Below are 17,986 nucleotides of genomic sequence, written 5' to 3'. Positions count from 1 at the left end.
TCCCCCCTCCCCCCTCCCTCCCCTCCGCCCCTCCCCTCCCCTCTCCTCACCCCCCTTCCTCACCCCCCTCCTCAACCCCTCTCCTCCCTCCCCTCTCCCCCCTCCTCCACCGCTCCCCCCTCACGCCCTCTCCTGCCCTCCTCCCCCTCTTTCCCCTCCCCACTCCTTCTCCTCCCCCATCCCCCCTCCAACCTCTGCCCCTCCTCCTCCCCCCTCTTTCCCTGCCTCATTCCCCTCCCCCAATTCCCCCTCCTCCCTCCCACCCATCCCCATCCTGATCCCCCTTCCCCTCCCCCACTCCTGCCCCGCTTACCCGCCCCCCTTCCCCTCCCCCATCCCCCCCTCCCCCTCCTCCTCCCTCTCCCCCTCCTCCCCTCTCTCCCCCTCCTTCCCCTCCCCCACTTCCCCTCCCCCCTCTCCTCCATCCCCCCTCCCCCACTTCCCCTCCCCATCGCCCTCTCCCCTTCCCCTCCCCCCACCCCCTCCACTCCCCCCCTCTCCTCCCTCCCCCTCCCCCCTCCTCCACTCCCCCCTCCCCCCCTCACCCACCCCTTCCTGCACTCCCCACCCCGCCCCTCTCACCCCCTTCCCACGCCTCCCCTCTCCCTTCCCCCCTCCCCTCCCCTCCCCTCTTTCCCCCTTCTGCCCCCTACCCCCATCCCCCCTCTCCACCCCTCATCCTCCCCCCTCCTCCTCCCCCCTCCCCCCCCCTTCTCCCCCCTCCTCACCCCTTCCCTCCCCTCTCCATTCCCCCCTCCTCCCCCACTTCCCTCCCCCCCTCCCTCCCTCCTCCCCCTTCCCCTCACTCCCCTCCCCCCTCTCCCCCTCCCCTCCACACCCCCTCTCCCCCAACCCTCCTCACCCTCCCACCTCCCCCCCTCTCCCCTTCCCTCTCTCCCTTCCCCCCCTCTCCCTCCCCTCCCTACTCCCCCCTCCCACCACCTCCCCGCTCCCCTCTCCCCCCTTCCCGCCCCCTCCTCTCCCCCCTTCACCACCTCCCCTTACCCCCACTTCCCCCCCTCCCCCCCACCCTTCCACCTCCTCCCCACACCCTCCCCCACCTCTCCCCCCACCTCTACGCCCCCTCCCCGCTCTCCCCATCCCCCTCCTCACATCTCCTCCCACACCCCCTCCCCCTCCCCTCCCCCTCCCCTCCCCCCTCGCCCTCCCCTCCCCCTCGCCCTCCCCTCCCCCCTCGCCCTCCCCTCACACCCCTCCCCCTCCACCTCCTCCCCTTTCCCCTCCCTCTCCACCTCCTCCCCCTCCCCTGCCTCTCCACCTCCTCCCCCTCCCCTGCCTCTCCCTCTCCTCCCCCTCCCCTCCCTCTCCCCCTCCTCCTCCTCCCCCTCCTCCTCCCCCCTCCCCCTCCACCCCCCTCTCACCCCATCTCCCCTCCTCCCCCTCCTCTATCCTCCCACCCTCCCCCTCCTCCCCCCTCCCACCCTCCCCCACCCCCCACACCCCCTCCTCCCTCATCTCCCATCCCCCCTCCTCCCTCACCTCCCATCCCCCCTCCTCCCTCACCCCAATCCCTCCTCCTCCCTCACCCCCATCCCCATCTCCCTCACCCCCCATCACCCCCTCTCCTCCCATCCCCCTTCTCCTCCCTCTCCCCATCCCCCTCCTCTCCTCCCTCCCCCACCACCCCCTCCCCCACCCACTTTCCTCGCCCCCCTCTGCCCCACTCCCCCTCCCCTCCCCCCGTCCCCGTCATCTCCACTCTCCACACCACACCTCCTCCCCCCCTCCTCCCCTCCCCCCTCTCCTCCCACCCCCCCTCTCCACTTCCACTCCTCCCCCTCTCCTCCCTCCCTACCCACCCTCCTCCTCCCCCACTCCTCCCCCTCCTCTTCCCCCTCCCCCTCTCCCCCTCACACTACTCTTCCCCCTCCCCCCTCCTCCCCCCTCTCCACCTCCTCCCCCCTCTCCCCCACCCCCTCCTCCACCCCCCTCTCCCCCCTCTCCCCCTCCTCCTCCCCCCTCTCCCCTTCCCCTCCCCCTTCCCCTCTTGCCCTCTCCCTCCCTCATCCCCTTTCCCCTCCCCCCTCCTCCTCCCCCCCTCCCCTCCTCACCCCCTCTCCCCCACGCCTCCTCACCCCCTCCTCCCCCCTCTCCCCCCTTCCCCTCTCTCCACTCCCCCCTTTCTCCCTCCCCCTCACCCCTCCTCCCCTCCCCCTCCCCTCCCCACCCCCTCGCCTCCCACCCCCTTTTTCCATCCCCCCTCCCCACATCCCCTCTCCCCCTCCCCGCCCCCTCCCCTCTCCCCCTCCCCATATCCCCTCTCCCCCCCTCCCCGCCCCCTCCCCTCTCCACCCCTCCCCTCTCCCCCCCACCCCTTCTGCACCCTCCCCTCTCCACCTCTTCTGCCCCCTCCCCTCTCCCACTTCCCCCCTCCCCTCTCCCCCCTTCCCCCCTCCTCCCCATCCCCCCTTCTCCCCCCAACCCTCCCCCCTCCTCCCCCACCTCTCCCCTCACCCCTCCTCTTCCCTCCCCCACCTCTCCCCCACCCACCCTCCCCCCTCCTCCCCCACCTGTCCCCGAACACCTCCTCCCCTTCCCTCATCTCTCCCCGCAGCCCTCCTCCCCCTCCCCCACCTCTCCCCACCCCTCCTCCCCCCTCCCCCACCTGTCCCCGCACCCCTCCTCCCACCTCCCCATCTCTCCCCGCACCCCTCCTCCCCCTCCCCCACTCCTCCTCTCCCCTCCCCCACCTCTCCCCCACCCTTCCTCCCCCCTCTCCCCCATCCCCCCTCCCTCCTCCCACCTCCCCCACCTCTCCCCCACCCCTCCTCCCTCCTCTTCCCTCCCGCACCTCTCCCCCACCCCTCATCCCCCCTCTCCCCATCCCCCCTCCTGCCCGCTCCTCCCACCCCCTCCCCCCTCCTCCCCCTGCTCCCCCCCTCCCCCCTCTCCCCCTTCACCTCCCCCATCCCCCCTCTCACCTTCCCCTCCCCATCCCCCCACTCCCCTCCCCCCTCCTCCCTCCCCCCTCCCCTCTCCCCTCCCCCACCCCACCTCCCCTCTCCCCACCTCCCCTCTCCACCCTACCTCCCTCTTCCCCCACCTCTCCCCCCACCCTTCCTCCCACCCTCTCCCCTCCCCCTCCCCATCCCCCCTCCTCCTCCCCCCCTCTCCCACCCCGTCTCCTCTCTCCCCACCTCCCATCTCCACCCTCCCTCCTCTTCCCCCACCTCTAACCCCACCCCTCCTCCAACCCTTCCCCCCTCCCCCCCTCTCCCCCTCCACCCCATCCCCCCTCCTCCTCCCCACTCCCCCTCTCCCAACCTCCCCCCCTCCCCCATCCCCCCCACCCCCCTCCTGCCCCTCTCCTCCCCCCTTCTCCCTCCCTCCCCCCTCTCTCCCCTCTCTTCCCCCCCTTCTACCTCCCTCTGTTATGTATTGTGTGTTCTATTGTGTGTTCTCCTCCCACCTGTGGTGGCGCTGTCACAGGAGATAAATGGTTGGGTGTTCTTCTGTTAAGTTTAGTTCTCTTTGTTCGGAACTTCCAGAACTTCCTTTCCTTCCAATAAAGCACTTCATGTTTGAATCTCTGCGTTCTGGGTCCGAAATTGTGTCTAGGTAGAAAGGTACCGACACAACAAGTGGCAACGAGGAGCGGATGAATCTGCGTACGTTACGGGTGCAGTGAGTAAACAGAACCTTTAATTTGAAACGTGAGATGGCTACTATATTAGGAAACGTCGGTGATTTTGATGAAAACGTGGAGCAATGGAGCGCATATACGGAACGTTTTGACTATTTTATATTGGCGAATGCGGTGGCAAATGAAAAGGTCGTGCCTACCTTTTTGAGTGTAATCGGGCCGAAGACATTCAATTTACTTCGCAGCTTCGTGCAACCAGATAAGCCAGGAACTAAAACATATAAGCAACTAGTGGAAATTCTTGGAGCACATTTTTCACCAAAACCTCTGGTTATTGCTGAGAGATTTAGATTTCACAATCGGAATCAAGAGGAGGGGGAATCAGTGATGATGTTTATTGCTGCTTTAAAAAGGTTGTCGGAACACTGCCAGTTCAAGGAGGTGCTGAATGACACCATTAGAGACAGACTTGTGTGTGGTCTGCAAAATGCAGCCACACAGAAGCGCCTTCTTACTGAGGACAACCTTACTCTTGAAAAGGTCTTTGAAGTTAGTGTCTCCATGGAGATGGCGGAAAAGGAGGCTCACCAGTTGAGTTCAACAGGGAGAGGTCACAAGGTGTCGTCTGAGCCTAAAGGTGCGCGGAACGGCACATGTTACCGTTGTGGGAAAACGGGCCATCGCGCTAATGACTGCTGGTGTACGGAGCTGGAATGCCGAAATTGTGGCAAAAAGGGTCTGTAGAGGTAAAAAAAGAACAGACAGAGCTGGGAAGCATGGAAGCAAAATGTCTGTATTTGGACAAGAGAGTAAAAGAGTGTTCATTCAGTGCAGTATGATGGAACAAGCAAAACAGAGGGGAGCGACACCTCTGAGGAGGAAGAGGTGCACATACTGACGGTTGCAGGTGATTTAAATGGCTACTGGGTGTCACCACTGGTGGAGGGACAATCAGTGCGGATGGAGGTGGACACAGGCGTGGCTGTGTCCCTTGTTTCAGACACTGTCTACAACAAAATGCTAAAGCATCTTACCCTTCAGCCAACAAACATTGTGCTAAAGACGTATACCGGCGAACCTGTGGCCATGAGAGGCGTCATTGAGGTGACAGTTAAATTGAACGGACAGACTGCAAAACTGCCACTATATGCGGTAAAGGGAAATTACCCATCGCTACTGGGACGTGCGTGGCTAGAGAAAATCACGCTGGACTGGCCTGCAGTCCGCATGATGTCAAAAGGGGAGTCAGGTCTGACTGCAGTGTTAAACAAACATGCAGAATGCTTCAATGGGGAACTTGGGAGCATGAAAAGATCAGCGTGAGACTGGACATTAAACCTGACAGCAAGCCGAAGTTTCACAAAGCCTGACCTGTACCCTATGCAATTAGGCCAAAAGTTGAGGCTAACTTGGAGGCCTTAGTCGAGAATGGAGTCCTGGAGCCTGTGAGCGTGAGCAAATGGGCCACACCCATTGTTCCTGTCCTGAAAAAGGATGGATCTGTTCGAATCTGCGGGGATTTTCAAGTGACTATTAACCCGGTGCTGTCTGCAGATCAGTACCCTCTTCCCCTCATTGATGATCTTTTTATGGGCCTGGCCGGAGGGCAAAAGTTCAGCAAAATAGACTTATGCCAGGCTTATCTACAAATGCATGTCGATGGCAAATCAAAGGAGCTGCTGACAATTGTGACACACAAGGGGCTATACAGGTACTGCCGCCTTCCGTTTGGAATTACGTCGGCCCCTGCTCTATTCCAAAGGGCAATGGATCAGATTTTGAGTGGACTGCCAGGAGTCCAGTGCTACCTGGACGACATCCTTGTCACTGGGGCAAATGAGGAGGATCATCTTCTGAACTTGGATGCGACACTACAACGACTGAAAGAGTACGGACTCAGAGTTCGTAAAGACAAATGTGAATTCTTTCAGTCTTCAGTTGAATACCTGGGGCATGTGATTGACGCCACTGGCCTGCATAAGGCGCCGTCAAAGGTCAAGGCGATCGTGGAGGCCCCAGCACCCCAGAATGTGAGCCAGTTACATTCATTTCTGGGGCTACTTAACTACTATGGGAAGTTTATTCCAGACTTAGCAACATTGCTGAAGCCGTTACATCAGCTGCTATGTCAAGGCAAAACATGGAAATGGACTGAACTGTGCAACAAAGCTTTCGCCCAAGCAAAGAAAGCATTGCTGAAATCGGCGGTCCTGACACACTTCGACCCAAAGCTACCCGTGCAGCTAGCATGTGATGCATCACCATATGGTGTGGGAGCAGTCATATCCCACATCATGCCTTTGGGTGAAGAGAAACCTATCGCCTTCGCATCACGCACCTTGAACAAGGCCGAGAGTAACTATGCGCAGATCGAGCGCGAGGCCTTGGGAATCGTTTTTGGAATTCGAAAATGTCACCAGTACCTGTTTGGGAGAAGGTTCACACTCCTGACGGACCACCGTCCATTGACTTCAATCTTCAGGCCCCACACCGGAATTCCGTCTCTCGCTGCAAGCAGGATGCAAAGGTGGGCTTTACTGTTGTCAGGACACACATACGACATCAAATATCGCAAATCAGACTTGCACGGCAACGCAGATGGTCGCTCGAGGCTACCCTTGCCTGTTACTCCCCCAGAGCCTCGTCAGATAGACATCTTCTACTTTAGACAAGTGGAGGGAGCACCTGTCACTGCAGTTCAGGTGCGAAGCTACACCCGCAACGATCCAGTCCTGTCTGAGGTAATGGACGATGTCATTCGAGGGAGAGCTATAGGAGATTCTCCTAGTTTGAAACCTTACGTTTCAAAAAAGAAATGAGCTCTCCGTCCAGGCAGGTTGTCTTCTTTGGGGACGCCGTGTCATCATTCTGCCACCTCTGAGGGAACCTATACTGCAACAACTTCATACAGGCCACAGTGGGATGGTTCGGATGAAGGAAATGGCAAGAAGCTACTTCTGGTGGCCAGGTCTCGATGGGAATATTGAGGAGAAAGCCAAAAAATGTTCCCCATGTCAAAGGGTCCGGAATGTTCCACAGCTGGCAACCCTACACCCCTGGGATTGGCCTGCAGAAGTGTGGCAGCGAGTACATGTGGACTTCGCCGGTCCTTTCGAAGAGAAGATGTTTATGGTGGTTGTGGACGCTTGTAGCAAGTGGCCGGAGGTCGCTGTGATGAGGTCTACCACGGCAGAGAAAACAATTGTGAAACTTGGTGAGATGTTCAGCCGTTATGGCTCACCGGAACAAGTCGTAAGTGACAACGGTCCACAATTTGTATCACAGGAGTTTGCAACCTTCTTGCATGTGAATGGTGTCCAACACAACAGGTCTGCGCCCTATCATCCCTCTACTAACGGCCAGGCAGAAAGGTTTGTGCAAACTTTGAAGCACGCCTTGAAGGCATCACAAGGTCAGGGCTCAATCCACCAACGTCTGAACAGCTTCCTGTTGTCCTACAGGAATGAGCCGCATGCCACAACCAAAACTTCCCCCGCTTCGCTCATGATGAAGAGGCAGTTGCGGACAAGTTTTGGCTTACTCAAACCTCCAAGGGCAGAACAGGTTGTCCATTGTCAACAACAAGCTCAAGTTGAAAAGAGAGAGAAAAGAGCCAAGGAGAGACGGTTTCATCCTGGAGAGCACGTCCTAGCTCGAAACTACAACACTGGACCGAAATGGGTTCCTGCTACGGTGATCGCGCAGACGGACCCTGTGTCTTACACAGTTGAGACTGCTGAGGATGTCGTCTGGAGAAGACACACAGATCAACTGTTGCAAGGAGTAGAGACAGCCACAGAGGCTCCAACGGCTGGTTGGCCTGAACTGTTTCCGGATGATACCGCAAACCAGCATCCTTTGCCACAGTGCTCTTCTCCAACACAGGAAGTCAAAGGGACTGTTCAACCTGTGCAAACTCCTGACTTTCGACTGACACAGGCACCTTCTCCATCCAGGCCTGTGTCAATGCCTACTGCTGTGGAAGCCAGCGATGACCGCCGGTATCCTGTCAGAGAGCGGCGGCCTCCAAGACGCTTGGATCTGTAGGCTTAGTGACTCACCCACAAGACTGGGGCAGAATAAACCCCAGGGTAAAGTCAGGGTTTGAGGCAGTCTACCTCTACCCTAGGTTCGTTGAGTGCATTGAAAGTAACTTACCTGTTGAAGAATAATGTGGACCTTCCATTTAAGAGGGGAGGAAATGTTATGTATTGTGTGTTCTATTGTGTGTTCTCCTCCCACCTGTGGTGGCGCTGTCACAGGAGATAAATGGTTGGGTGTTCTCTGTTAAGTTTAGCTCTCTTTGTTCGGAACTTCCCAGAACTTCCTTTCCTTCCAATAAAGCACTTCATGTTTGAATCTCTGAGTTCTGAGTCCTAAATTGTGTCTAGGTAGAAAGGTACCGACACAACACCCTCCTCTCACACCCCATCCCCCCTCCCCCCTCTCTCCTCCCCCATCCACCCCTCCTCCTCCCCCTCTTCCCCCTCCTCCCTCTTCCCCACCCCCTCTCCCCCCTCCCCCTTCCCCTCCCTCCCTTCTCCTCCCCCCTCTCCCCGCCCCTCCTCACACCCCTCCCCCCTCCTCCCCTCCCCCCTCCCCCTCCCTCTCTTCAACCGATCTCCCCCCTCCTCCCTCCCCTCACCCCCTCCCCTCCACCCCCCATCCCCCACTCCCATCCCCCTCCCCCCTCTCCCCTCCACCCTAACCCCTCCTTCCCCTCCCATCCCCCTTTCCTCCCTCCCCCCACCCCCGCTCCTCCCTCCCCCCCACCACACACTCTCCTCCCTCCCCCCCACCCCCACTCTCCTCCCTCCCCACCCCCTCTCCTCCCTCCCCATCCCCCCTCTCCTCCCTCCCCATCCCCCCCTCTCCACCCTCCCCACTCACCCACTCCTTCCACCCCCCATCCCCCCTCCTCATCCCCCCTCCTCCCTCCCCGCCATCCCCCCTCTCCTCGCACCCCGCTCTCTCTGTAGTGTATGTAACGTTCCACCTTTAAGAGAACTATTTTAAGGGTTGCACTACTTTATCTTGGCTACTGTATACTGTAATACCGGTGGTGACCACACCGGTATATAAGTGCTGTGTAAGGATTTATTGGGCAGATTCGCCCTGACCTTCGAATAGTAAAGTCCTGTTAAAGTTACTCTTGTAGTCTGTGTATTAATTTACCATATAACCCACAGACTTTACAGTGGCGACGAGTTCGATCTTACCCTGCGGCAGCGATACATCCGAAGCAGTTAACGAGCGTCGAGAGGAGGCACCCGCCCTCGTCATTCTGCTGAGAGAAGACTCGAGTCTGCAGAGCAAGGAAGAAGGGAGAATTCAGAAACGAAGCCTTCCATCAGCAACAGGCAGTGATCGTCCCTTCTGCCACGGTGGTGAGTGAGCCAATCAGCCACGAGAAGCAAGTCGGCCACGTTGACTGTGAGTAGGGGGAAAATAAAAAAAAAAAGAACGGAGGAAGGGCGGTGAACTCGATCACGGTCGGGGGGGAAAGGAGCCGGACAGAAGTCGGGCCCAGAGGCGCTGAGACTGGGGCAGCGTGGGGCACGGAAGCCGCGGTGCATGCGGGAACGCAGCCGGTGTGAGAGACCGGGCTACCAGCGGGAACGCAGCCGGTGTGAGAGACCGGGCTACAAGCGGGCTGGGAGATGCAACAGCGTCGTGAGACGGCTCGACCGCGACCGGCGAAAGGCCGGGCAGCTACCGAGGCCGCGAAGCGCTGCGACTGGGATCGTAAGGCGCGGGAAGAAATAAAAATAAGAAACCGCGGAGAACTCAGCCGCAGCCGGGGGAGGAAAGGACCGGACTGCGAGAGGGCTGGGAGGCGCGATTGGAAGCCGCTGAGGGAGAGACAGGGCCCGAGCGAGCGGGAGAGACAGAGCCGAGCGAGGGAGACCGAGGAGATTCAGCCAGCGGCTGGAACTGTTCGCCGTCAACGGGTTGTCCCCAGCGCCGGTTGCCCTGCCGAGAAAAGGGAACAAAGAACGCACTGAAGCCGGCGCGCAGGCTGCGAACCCCGAAAGCCAGCGGTCGTCGCCCGAGGGAAAAGCTTACCCCTCCCGCCAGTAAGCGGAGAAGAAGACAGGAGCGGGAAACCGCCATTTTGAAAGTGGGCGGGGAAGAAGACAAGTGCGGGAAACCGCCATTTTTGGAAAAAAAAGTTATGTTGTTTCTCAGGAAGATTGTGAAGATGCCTAAGCGTGGCAACATCAACGAATTCGATGCTGATGTGGAAGATTGGACCACGTATGTAGAACGCATCGAGATATATTGTAAGGTCAATAAGATAGCAAATTATGATAAAGCTCTAACCTTACTAAACTCAATGGGTGCGAAGACATACGGGTTATTGAAGCATCTTCTATCACCAGCTAAACCGACGGATCAGTCTTTCGCTAATATTGTTGCTGTTCTGAAGGATCATGTGAACCACACACCGCTGATGTTAGCGGAACGAGCTAAATTTTACGGGAGAACGCAACTAAAGGAGGAAAGCAACGCGGAGTACCTGGTTGAACTGCGTAGGCTAGCAAAATACTGTCAGTTTGGGGTAAATCTGACAGAGGCACTGAGAGACAAGTTCGTGTGCGGGATGTCGAAGGAAGGAACACAAAAGCGACTGCTCGAAGAGAACGATCTTACACTTGATAAGGCTGTCCTTATTGCAGCATCGCACGAAGCCGCAGCGAGAGGCACGGCGGAAATGCAGCTGAAGACAGCGGTACTCAGTGTGGATCAAATGACTTCGGGTACAACAAAATGTTACTGTTGTGGGAAGACAACACACGACCAGAACCAATGCTGGTTTAAAAACCAGGAATGTAGAAAATGTGGCAAACTTGGTCACATAGCTAAAGTATGCCGGTCAGGAAAGAACACCAGCAACAATAAGTCACCGCAGAAGAAGGACAGAAAGGTACATAACGTGACTGTGAAGAGTCCAGATGAACTGAATTCGGATTCAGACCCCAACAGCAAGGAACTGGGTAGTCTGAGGATTCACAATGTGAGTAAAGAAGCTGACCGACAAACTATCTGGGTCACACTGCAGATTGCAAAAGTCCAAGTGAAGATGGAAGTGGACACCGGATCGGCGTTGACGGTCATGAATAAACAAGATTACAAAAAGTTATTCAAACATATTCCCCTACGGGATACGGAGATAGTATTGCAGACATACACGGGGCATAAAGTATACCCCATCGGAAAGATAAAAGTCAAGGTGAGACACAAGGGCAAAGATCACCAAGGAATGGACTTATATGTACTACCCGAGGGAGGTCCACCACTTCTGGGACGGGAGTGGATCAGGAAAATAAAGATAGACTGGCACTCACTAAACACAATGACGGTAGATTTCGGAAAGAAAGATGTCAAACCTGAACGGTTGTCCAGAATATTGGACGAGGCTAAAGAGGTATTCCAGCAGGGACTGGGAACACTGAGAGGAATTAAGGCAAAAATCAAGATTGCAGAACATGCAAGCCCAAAATCTTTCAAAGCCAGATCGGTACCTTACGCGATACGACCTGCTGTGGAGGCAGAACTGGAAGAGCTGGAACGTGCAGGGGTACTGTCGAAGGTGGACTGGACTGAGTGGGCCACGCCCATTGTTCCCGTCATGAAGTCTTCATCAAGTAACAAGCCAGGGGGACCGGGGAAGGTCCGCATCTGCGGAGACTTCAAGATCACGGTTAATCCGGTGCTTCACACGGTACAATACCCGCTTCCGCGGATTGAGGATATCTTTGCTTCATTGTCTGGCGGGAAACACTTCACCAAGATAGACCTGGCACAAGCATATTTACAGATGGAGGTCGAGGAAGAGTCACGCCAGTATCTCACAATCAACACGCACAGAGGCTTGTATCGATATAATAGACTGATTTTTGGAGTAGCTTCGGCTCCAGCAATTTGGCAGAGGGCCATGGAGCAGGTCTTACAGGGTATTCCAAGCACTCAGTGTTACTTGGACGATATCCTGATTACGGGAGAAGATGAGGAGGAACACCTCACAAATTTGAAACTGGTGCTCACCAGGTTGAAGGAATATGGCCTTCGAGTTAATCGCCAGAAATGTGAGTTCTTCCAGAAACGGATCTCGTACTGCGGTCATGTCATTGACCAAGAGGGGCTGCACAAGTCATCTGACAAGATCGAAGCGGTCGTGAAGGCCCCCGCTCCGGAAAATGTATCACAGTTGAGGTCGTTTCTGGGGTTGATTAATTATTACCATAAGTTTCTGCCAAATCTATCCACGGTGCTGCATCCGCTGAATGCTCTGTTGCGGAAAGAAGTACCATGGAAGTGGAGCGAGGACTGTAAGAAGGCCTTTCGCAGAAGCAAGGCGTTGATTACCTCTGAGGAAGTGTTGGCTCACTTCAACCCAACGCTACCTCTTCGTCTAGCTTGTGATGCTTCCCCTTATGGTATTGGAGCTGTACTCTCACACAAGTTACCAAATGGCTCGGAAAGGCCAGTCGCATTTGCGTCCCGATCATTGACCTCCGCTGAGCGAAATTATGCTCAGATAGATAGGGAGGCTCTCAGCCTTGTGTGGGGAGTAAAGACATTCAATCATTACCTGCAGGACAAGAAGTTTACATTGCTGACAGACCACCAGCCATTGGTGTCCATATTCAACCCTAACAAGGCCGTTTCCACTATGACAGCACAAGGGCTACAGAGGTGGTCCGTTCTACTAGGGGCACACCAATATGACATCGAATACAAAAGGCCCAAACAGCATGGAAATGCTGATGGGTTATCGCTCCTACCGTTGCCAGTGGAAGAAGAGGCGACTACAGTGGACCCAGTGGAGATGTTCCATTCAACCATAATGGAATGTCTACCAGTAACAAATTCCATGATCGAAAAGGAAACAAGAAATGACCCGACCCTCTCACGAGTCTACGATTTAACGGTGGAGGGATGGCCAGTACATGGCGAACCAATGCTGCCAGCATTTTCGCACAGAAGAGAACAGCTGTCAGTGTGCCGAGGAACCTTGATGTGTGGATCTAGAGTGGTGATTCCACCCAAACTCCAGCAGAAAGTACTAAAGGAGCTTCACGAGGGGCATCTGGGTGGAGTGAAAATGAATAATCTAGCCAGAGCGTTTGTGTGGTGGCCAGGTATTGATGGAGACATCGAAGAAATAACCAAGAGCTGTCTAGGATGCCAGAAGGTCCAAAATGCGCCACCACAAGCTCCTCTGCATCCATGGGAGTGGCCCTCATCTCCATGGCAAAGGGTACATATCGACTTTGCTGGTCCATTTATGGACTCAATGTTTTTAATCGCGGTGGATGCACACTCCAAGTGGCCGGAGGTAATAAAAATGTCCTCCACCACCACGGAAAAAACCATCACAGTATTAAGGACCATATTTGCCAGGAATGGGCTGCCGGAACAGATCTGTTCTGATAATGGACCGCAATTTGTGTCCGAAGAATTCAGGAAGTTCTTAAAAAGCAATGGGGTTAAGCACTATACGTCCGCCCCATACCATCCCGCCACCAATGGATTAGCTGAAAGGTTTGTCCAGACCTTCAAGAAGGCCATAAAGGCATGGGTAATGAAGACATAAATCTACAACATAAGGTAGATAACTTCTTGTTGGTGTACAGGAATGCAACACATGCGGTCACAAACCAAACTCCCGCCATGGATGTTTTTCAATAGAAGAATAAGATGCCGGCTGGATTTGATTAAGCCAAACGTCAGAAGGGACGTATAGAACCGGCAATTTCAAGGCATGAATGAAAGGCCAACTAGATCCTTTCAGATAGGTCAACAAGTTTTGGCCCGGGACTACCGTACCGAGAAATGGCAGCCGGGAACTATTGGAAAAAGGCTAGGACCATTGATGTATACCGTGACATTGGTGAAAGCATAATAAGGCGCCATGTTGACCAGATCATAGAATCATCCACAAAGGCCCAACCTACTCCACAACTCTATATGTCTAATGTTGAAGCAGAGATACCCAGAGCATCTACCTCCGATCCGGTAATACTGGAATCCGATGAACCTGAAACGGTCCTTCAGCCGAATCGACCTTGCCAGAAGAACCTACTACACCACCGAAAATGACTACACCACCGAGGCGTTATCCGGACAGAGTCCGGAAGCCTCCAGAGAGACTGAATCTGTGAACTGTTTCACATAAAGTTGTATATATGTTAAGATGTTATATTAATGGGAATATGTATATATTGTTAACCTAAAAAGGGGAGGATTGTAGTGTATGTAACGTTCCACCTTTAAGAGAACTATTTTAAGGGTTGCACTACTTTATCTTGGCTACTGTATACTGTAATACCGGTGGTGACCACACCGGTATATAAGTACTGTGTTAAGGATTTATTGGGCAGATTCGCCCTGACCTTCGAATAGTAAAGTCCTGTTAAAGTTACTCTTGTAGTCTGTGTATTAATTCACCATATAACCCACAGACTTTACACTACCCCACCCCCCATCCCCCAACCCTCCCTCCCCCATCCCCCCCTCGCCTCAACCCCCCTCCCTGTCCCCCATCCCCCATCCCCTCCCCTCCCTCCTCTCCCCTTCTACCCCTCCCCCTCCTTCACTCCCCCCATCCCCCACTCCTCCCTCCCCCCCCACCCCCCTCTCCTCCCTCCCCCACCCCCCTCTCCTCCCTCCCCCACCCCCCCTCTCCTCCCTCCCCACCCACCCCCTCTCCTCCCCTCCCCCATCCCCCCTCTCCTCCCTCCCCCCACCACCCCCTCTCCTCCCTCCACCCACGCCACCCCCTCTCCTCCCTCCCCCCCACCCCCTCTCCTCCCTCCCCCAAACACCCCTCTCCTCCCTCCCCCATCCCCCCTCTCCTCCCTCCCTCACACCTTCCCTCCACCCCATCCTCCCCTCCTCATCCCCCCTCCTCCCTCCTCGCCATCCCCCCCTCTCCTTGCACCCCCCTCCCCTCCTTCCCCTCCCCCATCCCCTACTCCTCCCTCCCCCCCATTCCCCCCTCTCCTCGACCCCCTTCCCCGTCCACACCCCTCCCCCCCTCCCCTCTCTCCCTCCACCACTCCTCTCTCACCCCTCCCCCCATTCTCCCCCTCTTCCTCCTTCCCCCCACTCCCCTCTCCCCCCCGTTCCCCCATCTCCCCATCCCCCCTTCTCCCCCCACCCTCCTCCTCCTCCTCCCCCTCCCCCCATCGCCCCTCCTACCTCCCCCATCCCCCCTACCCTTTCCAACTACCCCCTCCTGCTCCCCCTTCCGCTCCCCTCCCCCTCTCCTCCCCCACTTCCTCCACCCCCCTCTCCCTCTCCCCCTTCCCCTCCCCCATCCCTCCTCTCCACTTCCCTCCCCCCAATCCCCACTCTCCCCTCCTCCCTCTCCCCGTCCCCCCATCCACCCCTCTCCTCTCTCCCCCATCCCCATCTCCCCTCCCCCTCCTCCCTCTCCCCTTCCCCTCCACCCTCCTCACTCTCCCCTTCCCCTCCCCCATCCCCCCTCTCCCCTCCCCCATCTCCTCCCTCCCCCGCCCCCTCCCCTCCCAGCCCCTCCTCCCCTCCCCACATCCACTCTCCCCCCTTCCCACCTCCCCACTTCCCCCTCCCCTCTCCCCCACCTCCCCCCTTCTCCACCCCACCCTCCCTCCACCCCTCCTGCCCCTTCTCCTCCCCCTTCTCCTCCCCCTTCTCCTCCCCCCTCCTCACTCCTATCCCCCCTACTCCCCCCTCCCCCCTGCTCCCATCTCCCCCTCTCCCTCTCTCCCCCCTCCTCCTCCTTCTTCCCCCCTCTTCCCCCTTCCTCCCCCCTCCTCCCCTTCCCCTCCCCCCTCTCCCCCCTTCACCCCTTTACCCCCATCCTCCCTCTTCTCCTCCCCCCTCTCCCCCACCCCTCCTCCTCCCCCCTCTCCCCGCCGCCCTCACCCCCTCCCTCCCTCCCCCCCTCCTCCCCCTCCCTCCTCTCCCCTCCCACCCTCTCCCCTCCTTCCCCTACCCCATCCCCCCATCTCCCTCTCCCCCACACCCCCTCCTCCCTCCCCCCTCCCCCCTCCCCAACTCCTTCCCCTCCCCCACCCCACTCCTTCCCCTCCCCCATCACCCCTCCTCATCCCCCCTGCTCCCTCACCGTCATCCCCTCTCTCCTCGCAACCCCCTCCCCTACTTCCCCTCCACCCCATCCCCCACTCATCCCTCCCCCCATTCCCCCCTCTCCTCGACCCCCTCCTCATCCCCCGTCCTCCCTCCCCGCCATCCCCCCTCTCCTCGCACCCCCCTCTGCCCTCCTTCCCCTCCCCCATCCCCCACTCCTCCCTCACACCCTCCCCTCTCTCTCCCCCTCTTTCCCCTTCCCCCCACTCCCGTCTCCCCCCTTCCCTCCATCTCCCCATCCCCCTTCTCCCAACACCCTCCCCCCTCCTCCCCCACCTCTCCCCCACCTCTCCCCCACCCCTCCTCCTCCCTCCCCCACCTATCGCCCACACACCCTCCTCTTCACTCCTCCACCTCCCCTCCCCCTCCTCCTTCCACTCCCCCCATCGCCCCTCCACCCACCCCCCATCCCCTATCCCACTAACCCCCTCCTGCTCCCTCTTCCACTCCCCTCCCCCCTCTTCCCCCCTCTCCTCCGCCACTTCCCCTCCCCCTTCCACTCCCTCCCTCCCCCACCCCCTCCCCCCTTCCCCTCCCTCCCTCTCCCCTTCCCCTCTCCCCATCCCCTCTCCCCCCTCTCCACTTCCCCTCCCCCCAATCCCCCCTCTCCCCTCCCCCCTCCTCCCTCCCCATCCCCCCTCTCCCCTCCCCCCTTCTCCCTCTCCCCTTCCCCTCCCCCCTCCTCGCTCTCAACTTCCCCTCCCCCCTCCTCCCTCTCCCCTTCCCCTCCCCCCATCCCCCTCTCCCCTCCCCCATCTCCTCCCTCCGCAGCTCCCCTCCCCTCCCACCCCCTCCTCCCCTCCCCACATCCCCCCTCCCCACATCCCCTCTACCCTCCCCCCTCCCCTCTCCCCCCCATCCCCCCTCTCCCCCCTTCTCCCCCCGACCCTCCCCCCTCCTCCCCTCCGCCCCACCCCTCCCAAACCCCCTCCCAATTCCCCACCTATCCCCCAGCCCTCGTCACCCCCTCTCCCCCCTCCACACCTCCTCCCCACTTCCCCTACCCCGCTCTCACCACCCTCCCTCCCCCTTCCCCTCCCACCACCCTCCCTCCCCTTCCCCTCCCCCCTTCCCATCTTCCCCTCCCCCCTCTGCCTCCCTCCTCCCCCTTCCCCGCACCCCCCTCCTCCTCCCCCCTCCTCACCCCCTCTCCCCCTACACCTCCTCACCCCCTCCTCCCTCCCCCCACCCCTCCCCCCCTCTCCCCCACCCCTCCTCCCCCCCTCTCCCCTTCCCCTCCTCCCCTCCCCCAACCACTCTCCCCCACTTCCTGCCCCCTCCCCTCTCCCCCCTCCCCCGCTCCCCTCTCCCCACTTTCCGCCCCCTCCCCTCAATTCAATTTCAATTCAATTCAATTCAAATCGCTTTATTGGCATGACAAGTTACATCTTATGTTGCCAAAGCATCGGAAAACATTCATGTTTGTTCACAAAAATACAGATCTATCCATACAGTGTATAAACAGATATATCCCTGAGTGTATAAATATATACTTTCATATAATTTATATATACTCTTTTCTTATATTTACTGGTTGTCCCTCTCTTTATGGCAAGCTGTAACATAGTGTGCCGCTAAGTTATGCAATTTCTCTCTTCCCCTAGTAGGTATGGGAGTTTTTGGTCGTCATTCAAATTTCTGAATTCCGGGCATATTTTTGTGAATTTTGGGTAGAAATTCTCCCTTATGCCCTGATATTTTCTACAAGCTGTGAGGAAGTGCATCTCTGTCTCCACCACTCCCTGACTGCAGTGAGAGCATATCCTGTCCTCTCTTGGTAGCCGGGTCTGTCTGTGTCTACCTTTTTCGATCGCCAGGTTATGTTTACTAAGTCTGTACATTGTCAAAGTTTTTCTCAGTTTGCTATCCTTTACCATGGTCAGGTAATCAGCCATGTTGTATTGTCTGTTTAGGGCCAAGTAGCAATTGAGTTTGCTTTGGGTTTTTGTTGTTTCTGCCCAATATGACAGATATTTTTCCTTTTGCTTAGCGACGATTGTGTTGGATCGAATTCTTTGTGTTACGCTGTCACTGTCCTGGGGCTGGTTATTGTTAGTAGTGTTAGTAGTTACTTCACTGAGTCCCAGGACTAGTTGACTGAGGGTATTCTTCTTTATGGTCCTCTCTTGGCATTTCAGGGCTTCGTAATGGTAGCATTGGGGGTTGCTCATTTCTAGGTGTTTCCAAAATTTGGTGGCTCTTTTTTGGATAGTGATTATTAATGGATATTGGCCTAGTTCT

Source organism: Somniosus microcephalus, chromosome 2 (assembly GCF_052327205.1).
Source record: "Somniosus microcephalus isolate GS21.2 chromosome 2, FLI_Smic_1.0, whole genome shotgun sequence".
In the NCBI taxonomy this organism is placed as follows: domain Eukaryota; kingdom Metazoa; phylum Chordata; class Chondrichthyes; order Squaliformes; family Somniosidae; genus Somniosus; species Somniosus microcephalus.
Note: the sequence above shows the minus strand (reverse complement) of the source record.